This window comes from Malus sylvestris, chromosome 16 (assembly GCF_916048215.2).
Source record: "Malus sylvestris chromosome 16, drMalSylv7.2, whole genome shotgun sequence".
NCBI lineage: Eukaryota > Viridiplantae > Streptophyta > Magnoliopsida > Rosales > Rosaceae > Malus > Malus sylvestris.
Genome location: NC_062275.1, coordinates 9332441 through 9346188, shown reverse-complemented (window position 1 = coordinate 9346188; position 13748 = coordinate 9332441). Strand labels below are relative to the sequence as shown.

At 44.7% G+C, this 13748-nt stretch overlaps 1 long non-coding RNA gene across 2 annotated transcripts; it reads right to left on the bottom strand.

Annotated features, from left to right (window-relative positions):
- Positions 1–8901: 8901 nt before the first annotated feature.
- On the bottom strand, positions 8902–10060 carry LOC126608911 (uncharacterized). 2 transcript variants are annotated; one of them, XR_007618022.1, is made up of 4 exons: positions 9758–10059; positions 9577–9674; positions 9396–9493; positions 8902–9220 (listed from the first exon to the last, which is right to left on the bottom strand). It is a non-coding gene; the product is annotated as an uncharacterized LOC126608911 (long non-coding RNA). The 2 variants fall into 2 exon arrangements; XR_007618023.1 differs by lacking the exon at positions 8902–9220 and adding an exon at positions 9282–9312 and having other exon boundaries at positions 9758–10060.
- Between the last annotated feature and the right edge of the window lie 3688 nt (positions 10061–13748).

The window sequence follows — 13748 nt, the reverse complement described above, 5'->3', positions numbered from 1 at the left end:
GGTTGGATTAAAATTTCTCCTCTCAGTTCAAAGGCTAAAAATTATAGGAGGCCCTTTTTTTGGGTGAAGAAAAGTTTAGAGGGAGATTGATTACTCTCACCATCAGTGCCAGGGCATACCCACAAACCTCAAGTATGAAGGACTTACGTGTGATACGTAATTGTCAACTGTCACTTATATGAATTTACGTAAGAATTTATAAATCACGCACCAACGAGAACTACTAGCAACGGGACTCGAATCTTGATGGCGAGACACACACAACAGAGACATTATCAACTGAGCCAACCAGCTATAGAAGGCCTTGTTTTCCAGTGGTGAAGGGAAAGGAGGCAAATTAAGGCTAAGATGCAGCCACGCCTGTATGTGGGAAATTAGGCAAAACGACCATGGAGATAGCAAGGGGGACAATGAGAGCAAATCAAGGAGACACAGGAAACTGTACAAGCAAAGGGCCCGGGCATAAATAATGCTAGTCAAGTCTGTACATGCATATATAGCTAGCCAAGCACCTTGGCATTTTTCTCATGCATTTATTGGGAAAATGTGGTCTTAACCACCACCAGCTCTACCCCAGATAGCTGCACAGCGGAGGCGGAGGAGGAGAAGGAGAGGGCCTGCCCTCGAGTCTCGTGTCCTCTCTCTCTCTCTCACACGCCTCTTCCTTTGGATCTCATGATGATACAAACTTATATGGCTCCACTCCACTCATTCACTTCTATTCAATCATTCTTCTTGTTTCTTTTCTCTTTTCGAAAATCTTCGCAATGTACCCCTTGTAAATATCGATTTTTACAGAAATGTCGGCAACCTAATTACGGATATATCGATTGAGAATTTCGAAATCAATATGGAATTATGACCTTCCGACTTGTTACATGGACTTGCAAGTATAAAAGAGTCAATTTACTTCGCACAATAAAAAAATTCAGCAATTGAGGGTTATTTTCGTGCATTTAAAACGAATAAAAAATATGATAAATTTGACTGTAGGGTGACACGTTTTAAAAGATTAAGAGGCGTCAAAACCCAAAATCCTAAACGTAGACGTTATTGTTCTCTTATTCTTGAGGAGAATGGAGAAGACACATAAATGAATTAGGATGCAATCTCAATCTGTGCATAATATTGTTTAGGTATAAATGGAAATTTAACTTACTTGGCCAGTACTATTTTTATGTTTTTCGTTTTGCTCGGGACCAGTACTATTTTCTAACCGGGCATTTTAGGCGTCGGTCTTTCATGCATGGCAACCCAAATTAGCTTAAACTATACGTTTGTTTAATTTGTTTGAATCCGTGCTTAGAGTAATTGCTTTTGCATGCCTCCAATTTGGATTACTAAACGAATTGCAAAATCGATCTGCAATACGAAAGGCTATTACATGTCTGTTTGTACCATACTTGACCAATCCCGAAACTACCGAGCACCGGCCAACGCTATACTGTCAAGGACCCAGAAGAGTTCCCCTCCGACCAGGAGGCTAATCACTACTCGACACGTGTCAAGATTAGAAGCCAATCAGAGCGCAGCACGTGTCGACATCAAGAACCAATCATAACATGACACATGTCAATGTGACAAAGCTACAAGTTTTTCTATAAATAGGGGTCATTCCCCCACAATATTGCCTAATGCCATTTGTGTTAAATCATTCACAAGAACTCACTAAATTGAGAGCTTGATCCTTTGTACTTGTGTAAGCCCTTCACTGCTAATAAGAACTCCTCTACTCCGTGGACGTAGCCAATCTGGGTGAACCACGTACATCCTGTGTTTGCTTCTCTGTCTCTATTCATTTACGTACTTATCCTCACTAGTGACCGAAGCAACCAAGCGAAGGTCACAAAACCTGACACTTTCTGTTGTACCAAAGTCTTCGCTGATTTTGTGCATCAACATTTGGCGCCGTCTGTGGGAAACGACACTTATTCCTACTCTCTTCAGCTGTGTCAAGCTGGTTTCTATCATTCGTACACTTTCTTTTGATCAGGCATCCCTCTCCAGCATGGGAAGCGAAGGAAGCCACAGCACACAGAATGACACCCCCTTGCACATAGTGCGAAACAACGAAAGAAGGAAGGAAAACGAGTTCTTCTTCAAGCTAAAGTCGATGAGTTGGAAGCTCAGAACAACAAGATAGCAATGAGGAATGAGGTCCTCCAGGAGCAATATGAGAAGCTCTTTGAGACACTCCACGAAGCTAGGCAAGCTCAGACACGCGAGCTTGTTGCCCCCGTGGAAGTCAACCATCAACTGGGTGCCCTCCAACATGGAGGGTCACATGCATTCGACATAGATATCCCTGATAGGGAACAGATTACCCCTCGACTTGATAATCAACATGAGGCTTCTCTTAACCCAGTTACTTCGACCCGAACCATGAGAAGTGGAGGGAGACACCTCTTTGCTGAAGGGGCAGAAGGATCGAAAGCCGTCTTTCGCGATTGTCGGGATTTCCTGAAGCAACGTCGAGAGAATTCCATCCATATAAGCTCAAAGATTAATGACCCAAGGATTTCTGAGAGACTCGGTCCCCTGCCACGGCCCAAGCCGGCCACCAATTTGGGGAAGGGGCAACAAGTCCTAGAGAGACATGAAGGTACAGGGGACTTAGAGGTGTTCCGACAGACATACCCTGGAAGCCAGTACAGCGGGTCCAGGGAAAAATCACATGCCTTTGATCAAACCTTCCTAATTCCAAGAGGAGATGGAGATTTACGAAAGAAAGCTCCAGTGGCACATAACTCCGCTCAGGACCCCCTTGTCCTACAACTTCTTGAGGAAGTAAACAAGTTGAAGGCTGAACGTCAGGCTGAAATACCTGACTGGAACCAACCCAGGCCTGGCCCTCTTACAAGGAGGATCCTCAACACCCCCCTTCAAGCAAAGACAAAGCAGAAGCTTGGCTTGCAACTTTATACTGGAAAAGAGGACCCGATTGAGCACCTTAACCTCTTTGAGTCCACCATGGCATACCGGATGCACACCGACGAAGAGCGATGTCTTCTCTTCCCCTCCACCCTCTCTGGCGGAGCTCTAAATTGGTATTGTCGTCTTACACCTGAGACGGTAGACTCATTTGAGGAATTGAGGAAACTATTTGTTTCCCAACACATTTTCCAAACCGATCGCTTGCACTCTGCAGATGACCTGTACACTATCCGCCAGAAGCCAGACGAGTCATTACGTATGTATGCTGGCCGCTTCAGCCATGAATACTCCCGGTGTGCCGAGGTAGACGACAAGACTGCCCTCAAAGCCTTCACGGCAGGCCTACGTGATTGTTTCTTTAAATACATGATCAATGCCAATACTTGGAAGACTTACTCTGAGGTGATGGCGCAGGCTTATAACCATGCCTCCGCCGAGGCAAAGACATATCAGGAGAAACCCCCTACAACCATCCTTTATCAACAAGTGGGAGGTGGAAGCCAGACTCACCTAAATGAGAAGACCTCGACTTTCCAAACAGCAGTGGCACCTCCCCATGCCTTGCATAATGCTTCGCCGAATCAACAGACATATCAATTTCAAGGCAAGAGGAAGGATTTCCATCCTCACCACTCTCCTTTCAGTAAAAAGAGTAAGGGACACTATCCCGATAACCAAGGGTATCGCCACAATAACGCTCGCCCCCAGGCAGTCAATGCAGTGGGTCAAACCCGCGTCAAGATACCCCCTACCCCAAGGTATGAGACATACACGCCCTTGAATGCCACATGCGCGGCCATTTACCCCAGCATAGCTCACCTGATACCAAAGCCAAAGCCGAGGCACCCAGATTACACGCCCCCGAATAATGCGGGCATGTTTTGTTGCTACCATGAGCATAACGGCCATGATAGCGAGAAATGTATCATCCTCCGTGATCGTATTGAAGCTTTGGCACGAGAAGGAAAAATTGATCAATTCCTCCTTCACCCTCAAAGGGATAACCGTAACCAACGCCAGGTGAATGTCATATATTCCATAAGTGGCGGCACACCCATATCTGAATCTTCCAATAGGGCCATGAAAAACAGTGAACGAAGTCTGAGGCCTGGTCACCAAGTGTTTCACGTGGAAGACATCAGGGGAGGGAAGTATCAAAAGCCTAACTGGGATCCGATATGTTTCTACCCTGAGGAAGAAAGAGGCATCATCTACCCTCATAACGACCCATTGATCGTGGAGGCTCACATAGCCAACTTTGATGTTCGACGAATCCTCATAGACACAGGGGCTTCGGTCAATATCATGTTTGCCGAAGCTTTCAGGGCACTCAGTGTAGCTGAACACTTGCTCGATCGCTCGATTTCTCCTCTGATAAGCTTCTCCGGTGATATCGTGCAACCCTTAGGGAGCATACATTTACCCTTTACTATTGGTACAGGCCCTTACACGGCTACCATTACCACTAACTTCCTAGTGGTTGACTGCCCAACGGCATACAATGTCATCTTTGGGCGCACAGGCATCAATGATCTCAAGGCTATGGTATCCACGCATATGCTGTTGATGAAATTTCCAACCCCCCATGGCAACGGCTACATCAGAGGAGATCAGCTTAGTGCACGATCATGTTACAACACTTCAGTTAAGCAACAACACTTGCCCGGACCCAAGGAAACCCTGTCTGTACATGACCAAGTCACAAAGACCAGCCTAGATGAAGCGAACTTGGATCTTCCTGATAGCAACAATCAACCCGATGATCCTCGAGATGACTCTTTCACCCAGCAAGCCCAACCTGCTGAAGAGTTGGAGAAGGTGCCTATCTCAAGAGATTATCCAGATCGCATGGTGAAGATTGGCACCACATTGTCACCACCCCTTCGGTTAGCATTGATATCTTTTTTGAAAGAGAACACTGAAGTTTTCGCCTGGTCATACGAGGACATGCCAAGCATCTCTCCCGATGTCATCTGTCATCGTTTGAGTATTGACCCCAAGATCAAGCCAGTGAGACAGAAGCGAAGATCTTATGACGCTGAACGATACGAGGCAATGAAAGCAGAAGTTGAAAAACTCAAAGGCATAGGCTTTGTCCGCGAAGTCAATTACCCGACATGGGTAGCAAATGTGGTCCTTGTTAAGAAAAATCCGACCAAAGAAAGTCTTTTGCTTCAAAAGGTCTTGTGGAGAATGTGTGTTGACTACACCGACCTAAACAAAGGGTGTCCGAAAGATAGCTTCCCTCTTCCTCTTATTGACAGACTTATAGACTCTACGGCCGGGTGTGAACTCCTGAGCTTCATGGATGCTTACTCAGGATACAACCAAATCCTCATGAACCCTTCGGATCAAGAACACACAGCCTTCACTACCGACAGAGGACTATACTGCTATAAAGTCATGCCTTTCGGCCTAAAGAATGCAGGAGCGACTTATCAGAGACTAGTCAACTCAATGTTCGCCGAGCAGATTGGGAAGAGCATGGAAGTTTACGTTGATGATATGTTAGTCAAGAGCAAACATGCTGACCAACACATCACCAACCTATCTGAAACTTTCACTATTTTGAAGAGGTATCGAATGAGGTTAAACCCCAACAAATGTGCCTTCGGCGTAGGCTCTGGCAAATTCTTAGGTTTCATGATTAGCCAACGAGGCATTGAAGCTAATCCCGAGAAGATCAAAGCAATCCTCGACATGAAGGAACCGGTAACTTCAAAGGACATCCAGAGCCTTACTGGCAAGGTGGCAGCCTTAACCAGGTTCATTTCTAAGGCCACAGACAAATGTGCTCCTTTTTTTAAAGCACTTAAGGGAAGTAGGAAGTACATTACATGGACTGATGAATGTGCCGAGGCATTCAAAAACCTCAAGGAGTACATGAGTAAAGCCCCTCTACTCTCCAAGCCCGAGGTAGGAGACATTCTCATTATCTACCTATCGGTATCAGCTTCAGCCGTAAGTTCCGTTCTCATTCGAAAGGATGGGAATATTGAGCGACCTGTCTACTACGCTAGCAAAGCCTTACAAGATGCGGAGACACGGTACTCTAACATTGAGAAATTGGCTCTGGCATTGGTCATGTCTGCTCGAAAACTCCGCCCTTACTTCCAAGCGCACTCCATCATCGTGCTTACCAATTATCCTCTTCGACAGATACTCCAAAGTCCTGACACTTCAGGGCGAATGATCAAATGGGCAATAGCGTTGGGTGAGTTTGACATCTCCTACCAACCAAAGCCAGCTGAGAAGGGCCAAGCAGTGGCAGACTTCATTGCCGACTTCACATATCCGGTTGACATTGCTTCTACACCTGAAGCAGTGGCTTCATTACCCCCGGAAGCTCAGAAGATAGAACCAACAACCCCAGCATGGAGTCTGTATGTTGATGGCTCATCCAACCAACATGGCTGTGGAGCGGGACTAGTCTTGACTAAACCCGACAAAGTAGCAATGGAGTATGCTCTTCGTTTCAAATTCAAGGCATCAAATAATGAGGCCGAGTATGAAGCCCTTCTAGCAGGATTACGTTTGGCCAAACACCTCGGGGTTAAACAAATTGATATTTTCAGTGACTCCCAATTGGTGGTCAACCAGGTTACCAACAACTTTGATGCTAAGGACTGCTCCATGGCAGCATATCTTGCGCAAACACAACTTTTGCTCAAGCACTTCCACTACCAGATCACCCAAGTTCCTCGAGCGGCAAACAGTCATGCAGACGCCCTGGCTCGCCTCGCCTCGGCTGTGGAAGACAAGATTGGAAGAAAAATTCATGTCGAACTGTTGGCAACACCAAGCACCATGGCCGCAGAAGTATGCAACTTACAACAGGGGGATAGTTGGATCACCCCGATCTATAATTTCCTTGCTCATGGCACCCTCCCAAATGATAAAGTCCAGGCTAAGCAAATTCGATACAAGTCTACCCGCTACCTGATCATCAATGCTCAACTCTATAAGCGAGGTTTTAGCCTGCCATACTTAAGGTGTCTTACGCCTGCCGAGGCGGAAATCGTCCTTCGGGAAATACATGAGGGAGTCTGTGGAGATCATGCTGGATCTCGGTCCCTAGCACACAAGACTTTTCGCCAAGGATATTACTGGCCAACACTCCACCAGGATGCCATCAAAGTATCCCGCTCATGTGACAAATGTCAACGATATGCAACTATTCCTCATTCCCCTCCAGAGCCTCTTACTCCTATGATCAGCCCTTGGCCCTTCGCCCAGTGGGGACTTGATTTGATCGGCCCAATGCCGGCAGGGAAGGGCAAAGTCTGTTACGCAGTCGTTGCAGTGGACTACTTCACAAAGTGGGCCGAAGTAGAACCCTTGGCAACCATTACTGAGGCAAAGATAGAAGACTTCGTGTGGAAGAACATCCTTTGTAGATTCGGCATTCCCAATGCGATAGTCACTGACAATGGGCGACAGTTTGACAACAAGAAGTTCAGGTTGTTCTGCTCTAAGTTCAACATCAACTTATGCTTTGCCTCTCCAGCTCATCCCCAGTCTAATGGACAAGTTGAGGCCATCAACAAAATAATCAAGCGCACTTTGAAAACCAGCTTGGACAAAGCTAAAGGCTGTTGGCCAGAATTTGTACCCCAAGTTCTTTGGTCATATCGCACTTCATATCAGACTTCAACAGGAGAAACTCCATTCTCACTTGCCTTTGGCACAGAGGCGGTTGTCCCTGTTGAGCTCGAGCAAGCAACATTCCGAGTCCAGAACTACATTCAAAGTGAAAATGACAAACAACTCACCCTCAACTTGGATTTAGTCGAGGAACACAGAAACCAAGCTCACTTGAGGAATGTCGCCTACAAGCAGCGCATCTCCAACTATTATGACTCTAGGGTCAAGCCTCGTTCTTTCAAAATAGGAAACTGGGTCTTAAAGAAAAGATTACTCTGCGACAGAGTCCCGAGTGAAGGCACACTTAGTCCAAACTGGGATGGACCGTATGAAGTCATTGGCATCAGTCGCCCTGGCTCTTACACACTTAGAAGCTCCGATGGCAAGACCCTTGGCCATCCATGGAACGCTGATCACTTGAAGTACTACTACAAATAGACTCACGATGTACAAGTGTTGAGCTATAGCCGTTCGACATCCTATGTAATGAAGGCCATTTGGCAATGAATTCAATAAAGAGGTAATTTAGCCAACTCAGCCCTCACTCTTTTACATTCATAGCAAGCGATGCCGGAACCCTTCTCAATCAGAAAGCAATCCGTCTTCCACAGTCACTACAAAACAAGCAAATGAAGACCGTGTCAAGCGCCAAAAAAAAAAAAAAAAAAAAAAAAAACAGCTTCATCCAAAAAGCTTCACCCGAAAAGCTTCACCTCCAAAGCTTCACCCACAAAGCTTCACCCACAAAGCTTCACCTAAAAAGCTTCACCCACAAAGCTTCACCCAAAAAAAAAACTTCACCCGAAAAGCTTCACTTAAAAAAGCTTCACCTACAAAGCTTCACCTAAAAAATCTTCACCTAGAAAGCTCCCTCTACATACTTTCATCTACAAAGCTTCACCATCAAAGCTTCACCTCGAAAGCTTCATCTACAAAGCTTCATCTACAAAGCTTCACCATCAAAGCTTCACCTAGAAAGCTTCATCTACAAAGCTTCATCTACAAAGCTTCACCATCAAAGCTTCACCCAGAAAGCTTCATCTACAAAGCTTCACCATCAAAGCTTCACCTCGAAAGCTTCATCTACAAAGCTTCAACACCAAAGCTTCACCTACAAAGCTTCAACACAAAACCTTGCTCCAAATAAACAAATTTTGTTCACAAAACCCAAGATGCCCTTGAACTTGTACAAAAACACTTGGGTAAACATAAACATTTTTTGTTTTACACCCACAAGGGCCCAACATTTTCCTTCTTATTTATTCACTTATATATGTTCCCAAACATATTATAATAGATCCAACAACAAGCCAACGTCCCAAGTTTCATAATGGACAAAAGTACAAGCAATTCATCAATAATGAAGGTGCTACAAAAATTGGAATCTGCCCCAAAATAGAAATCCAACCCAAGAGACTTTTTCTTTCTCTCCCTCTTCCGCCTCCTTTCATCTATCAAATTTCTGCAACCTCTGCTCTTCTCCAATGGAGCTGAATTTTGGACACCCTATAGTTTTTGAGCATATGCACAACTTTCAAGAAGGAATCGTTTCTGTTTGAGCGACGGAAATTAAAGTGTTGAAGCTCCAAACATGATAGTCGGCTTCTTGCAGATTTCGAAGCTGTTGTGATGTTTCGAAGATCTGGAAATATTTAACCGTTAGTTCATCCTGAATTTTTGATATGTTATGAAAGAGTCGATGAGGAACAACTTCAATGAAGAAAGCATGCCGATCTGAACAATAGAAAATGGAGTTTCGAAGCTCACAACAAATCTGACGGGTTGACAGAAAAATAATAACCAGTCATTCATCATACCTGGATTTCTGGAGTTATACTGCTCCGAGGGATCTCAAATTTGGATATGTTGTAGTTCACGAGCTGAGGAACAACTTCAATGAAGAAAGCATACCGATCTGAACAAGAGAAAATGGAGTTTCGAAGCTCCCAACAAATCTGACGGGTTGACAGAAAAATAATAACCAGTCATTCATCATACCTGGATTTCTGGAGTTATACTGATCCGAGGGATCTCAAATTTGGATATGTTGTAGTTCACAAGCTGAGGAACAACTTCAATGAAGAAAGCATGCTGATCTGAGCAAGAGTAAATAGAGTTTCAAAGCTCACAACAAATCTGACGGGTTGACAGACAAATGATAAACAGTCACTCATCATACCTGGATTTCTGGAGTTATACTGCTCCGAGGGACCTCAAATTTGGATATGTTGTAGTTCACAAGTTAAGGAACAACTTCGATGAAGAAAGTATGTTGATCTGAACAAGAGAAAATGGAGTTTCGAAGCTCACAACAAGTCTGACGGATTAACAGAACATTGATGAACAGTTACTCATCATACTTGAATTTCTGAAGTTGTACTACTCCGATGGATCTCAAATTTGGATATGTTGTAGTTCACAAGATAAGGAAAAACTTTCATGAAGACGACTTTGCAATCTGAGCTATATAGAATAGTGTTATCTTGCATCCACTCAGGCTGATTAGTGGAAACGAAAAGCAATTCCACCAAAGAAAAGATGAAAAAGAGAGAAAAGCTACTAATTGCACTTGATCTTGTCTAGTCAATAGCATGCAGCATCAAACACACAAAAGTTGGAAATATTTTTAGATAAAGCATATACGAATGTGTGACATCGAAACAAGGATTCGTTACTTTGACAAATTAGTAACACGCGAGACACCTCATTCGGCAACTCTCTTCGCCTGAAGACTTGGGGGACTCCCACCATATGCTACTGCACCTTGATACTCGGCAGTCTCACAACCACTCAGTGACTTGGATTTTTCAAGTCTCCAACCGAGAAGTTTTCCTCACTCGGGAAATTAAGGGAACACTACCTCAAACTACATGCTTCACTCACAAAGCTTCAACAATACAGGTTTCAACAAAAGCAAAAATTCAAAGAACTTTATGAAGAAGGCTCTGGTGTATTTAACACAATATGTTGAAATGAAGCAAAGCTTATTTATTAATATTTTCGATAAGCCACAAATATGTACATATACATGAGTCAAAATAAACAAACAAAAGGGAGCCTTCACAAAGGTTGCTTAGGGGAAGTCTCAGCAGTCGGTAGAGCCCCAGAAAGAGAAAGCACCGGAGGGTGGTTATCCGGAGCCTCAGTACTTGACAAAACCCCAGAAGGAGGAGGCATTGGAGGTTCATCATTTGAAGCTTCATTACCAGGTACAACCCTAGAGGACGAAGGCAATAAATGCCTTTGGAACAAACCCACAAACCGCTGATGATCAAGTAAAACCTTACCATCAGATTCCTTCATCTGGTCAAGCTTCCTCTTCATGTTTGTAGCATAGTCATGGGCGAGCCGGTGCAACTGCTTATTCTCATGCTTGAGCCCTCTAATCTCCTGTTTGAGACTCATCACTTCAGCAGCCAATGATTCAACTTGGCGGGTTCTAGCAAATAGGCGTTGGGCCATATTAGACACAGAACCTGCACACTGAACACTAAGAGCCAGAGAGTCCTTAACATCCAACTCATCAGACCGTTTGGAAAGTAGTCTATTATCTTTGGGAGTGAGAAGGTTCCTGGCCACCACTGCAGCGGTCATATCATTCTTCATCACAGAATCCCCAACGGTAAGAGGACCAGTAGGGGATATGAAGGATGGGCGCCATATGTTGTCTGGAGAAGGCGTGGCTGTCTCTTCTCCAAGGTTCAAGTCAAAACGACGGTCGGAGGGTCCAGACATTTTCAAATGTGTTGAAGAAGGAAGAGGTCAGACAAATCAAGATCTTAGAAGTGCAAGAAATGAGCTTCTACTGGTAGAGATTCAAGTGTGCTGTGGAACTTAATGCCAGCCTCTATAAAAATCTGCACTCGACGGAGCTTCAGAAATCGAAGAGGCGTTTGCTTTCTCAAAAGCTGGGCTGCTCAAAGACCACGAGGGCCGATCTCAGAAATCGAAGAGGCGTTTGCTTTCTCAAAAGCTGGGCTGCTCAGAGACCACGAGGGCCGATCTCAGAAATCGAAGAAGCACCTGCTTTTTCAGCCTCGTCAGCACCTGTCACATGAACAATCAGCTTTGCGGAAATTACGGGCACTCTGTCGAAGATTTCTGGTGAAGTAGAAAGCACGTGAATCTTACTGTTCAATCACCGCTCTCCATATGCACCATCAACTCCTCGGGTACCACATATAACTTTGTCAAAGATCTCTGACAAAGTTTAGGCACGAGAATTTCGAAGTTCCAGCTACCCTACTATTACCCATAAGGGTAAAGGAACAGCACCACTGCTTGACAACTGGAAAGTCCCTATGTGTGTCGACCTCCGTGTTTTGCGGCAAGACAGGTTGGCAAGAACGTCCAACCTTTACTCACATTCGAGAAAAGACTCCCAACATAATTACTTTCTCAAAAACCGGAGTAGCACCGCTTTCCGAATCTCGAGAGTCAGATCCTCGACGGGATTGCTTGTTCGAAAACCGAAGAGGCACAACTCTCAGAACTTCGAGAGCCAGATTTCCTTAGATAAAGCTTGTCTGTAATCTTCACACGTAATATCAGCTTTCCAGATACCACATACCACTTTTTCAAAGTGCTCTGACAAAATTAAAACACGTGAAGCTGGCAGCTCCCACTGCATTGCTGTGACCAAGAAGGGTAAAGGAATAGCATTACTACTTGTTATTGGGAAATCCCTATATACATTGACCTCCCTCCTCAACGGACAGGCAAACCTGCAAAAATGCTCAACCCTTTCTCGCATTCGAAAAGGCACCCTCAACATAACCTCTCGAAATACTCAGCTTTATTTCCCCCCGATAATACCTCAGCAAATAAGCCACACCAAGAACAAGAGTATCTCATATCATCAGGGTCGAAAGCAAGAGTATCCCATATCATGCTTTCTCCCTGTCTTTGTCTTTGTCCTTGTCCACACCTGCAGGACAAGGAGAAAGAGAGCAGTCAGTCGGAACCTGAAATCAAACCTCCAATTTGGAACTGACTGCCTGGAGCCTTTGCCTGGTTGCTTACTTAGCATTGCTCTCGAGTACTCATCCTCAACTGCTGTCAAGGTCACGAATTCCACCGGCAAATACCTCATGACAGTTGATCAGATATTGGCTCTTTACACTGAAGCTGCCAAGCGTGGATGAGTCACTATGAAGGAATGTTCTGAAGGACCATTTAAATGCAAAGGTTGCACACCACTTCTGTCATGCAAAAGATTGAGGCAGAAGGTTCAACGGTGAGCTGAAACAGATCACTACAGCACGACACCTTTCCATACCACATTCATTATTCCGTCAACAGCAAAAGTATCCCATATCATCAAGGTCGAACGTACTCTAGATTTGATGGACTTGTTTTGACCCTCAAATTTTTGAGTCGGCCTTATACTCTGAAGGGCACCAGAAAACCCTCCAACACAGTTCAAGAATAAGCCTGTGGAAAGTTACTTCTTCAAAAGCAAAAGTATCTCATATCATCTCTTATCCATTTGCTTCTCCTTATCCTGGCAGTTGAATGAGAGACAAGGAGAATGAGAACAATCAACCGGAAGCCGAAGTCAAACCTCTGATCCTGGGTTGCTTACTTGGAAGTTTGACTGCTTACCTTGTCTGTCACCTCTTTCGGCAGATCTCCTAGCTCGGCGACTTGGGGGACTCCTACTATAGGGTTTGTATCACACTTGACTAAGCCCGAAACTACAACTAAGCTTCAAGTGAAATTGATACATTACCTTGTGCGTCAACATCAGCTAAGTACACCATTCCCGGATGGAGGAAAGGTACTTCCAGAGAAGGGCAGATGAAGATCAGACCACACTTCGGTACTTAGAAGTTTCGTGATTACTCAAGGGATTGGATCTTGCAAGTCCCCAACCGAGGAGTTTCCCTCACTCGGGAACTTAGGGGAGCACTGTTTGTACCATACTTGACCAATCCCGAAACTACCGAGCACCGGCCAACGCTATACTGTCAAGGACCCAGAAGAGTTCCCCTCCGACCAGGAGGCTAATCACTACTCGACACGTGTCAAGATTAGAAGCCAATCAGAGCGCAGCACGTGTCGACATCAAGAACCAATCATAACATGACACATGTCAATGTGACAAAGCTACAAGTTTTTCTATAAATAGGGGTCATTCCCCCACAATATTGCCTAATGCCATTTGTGTT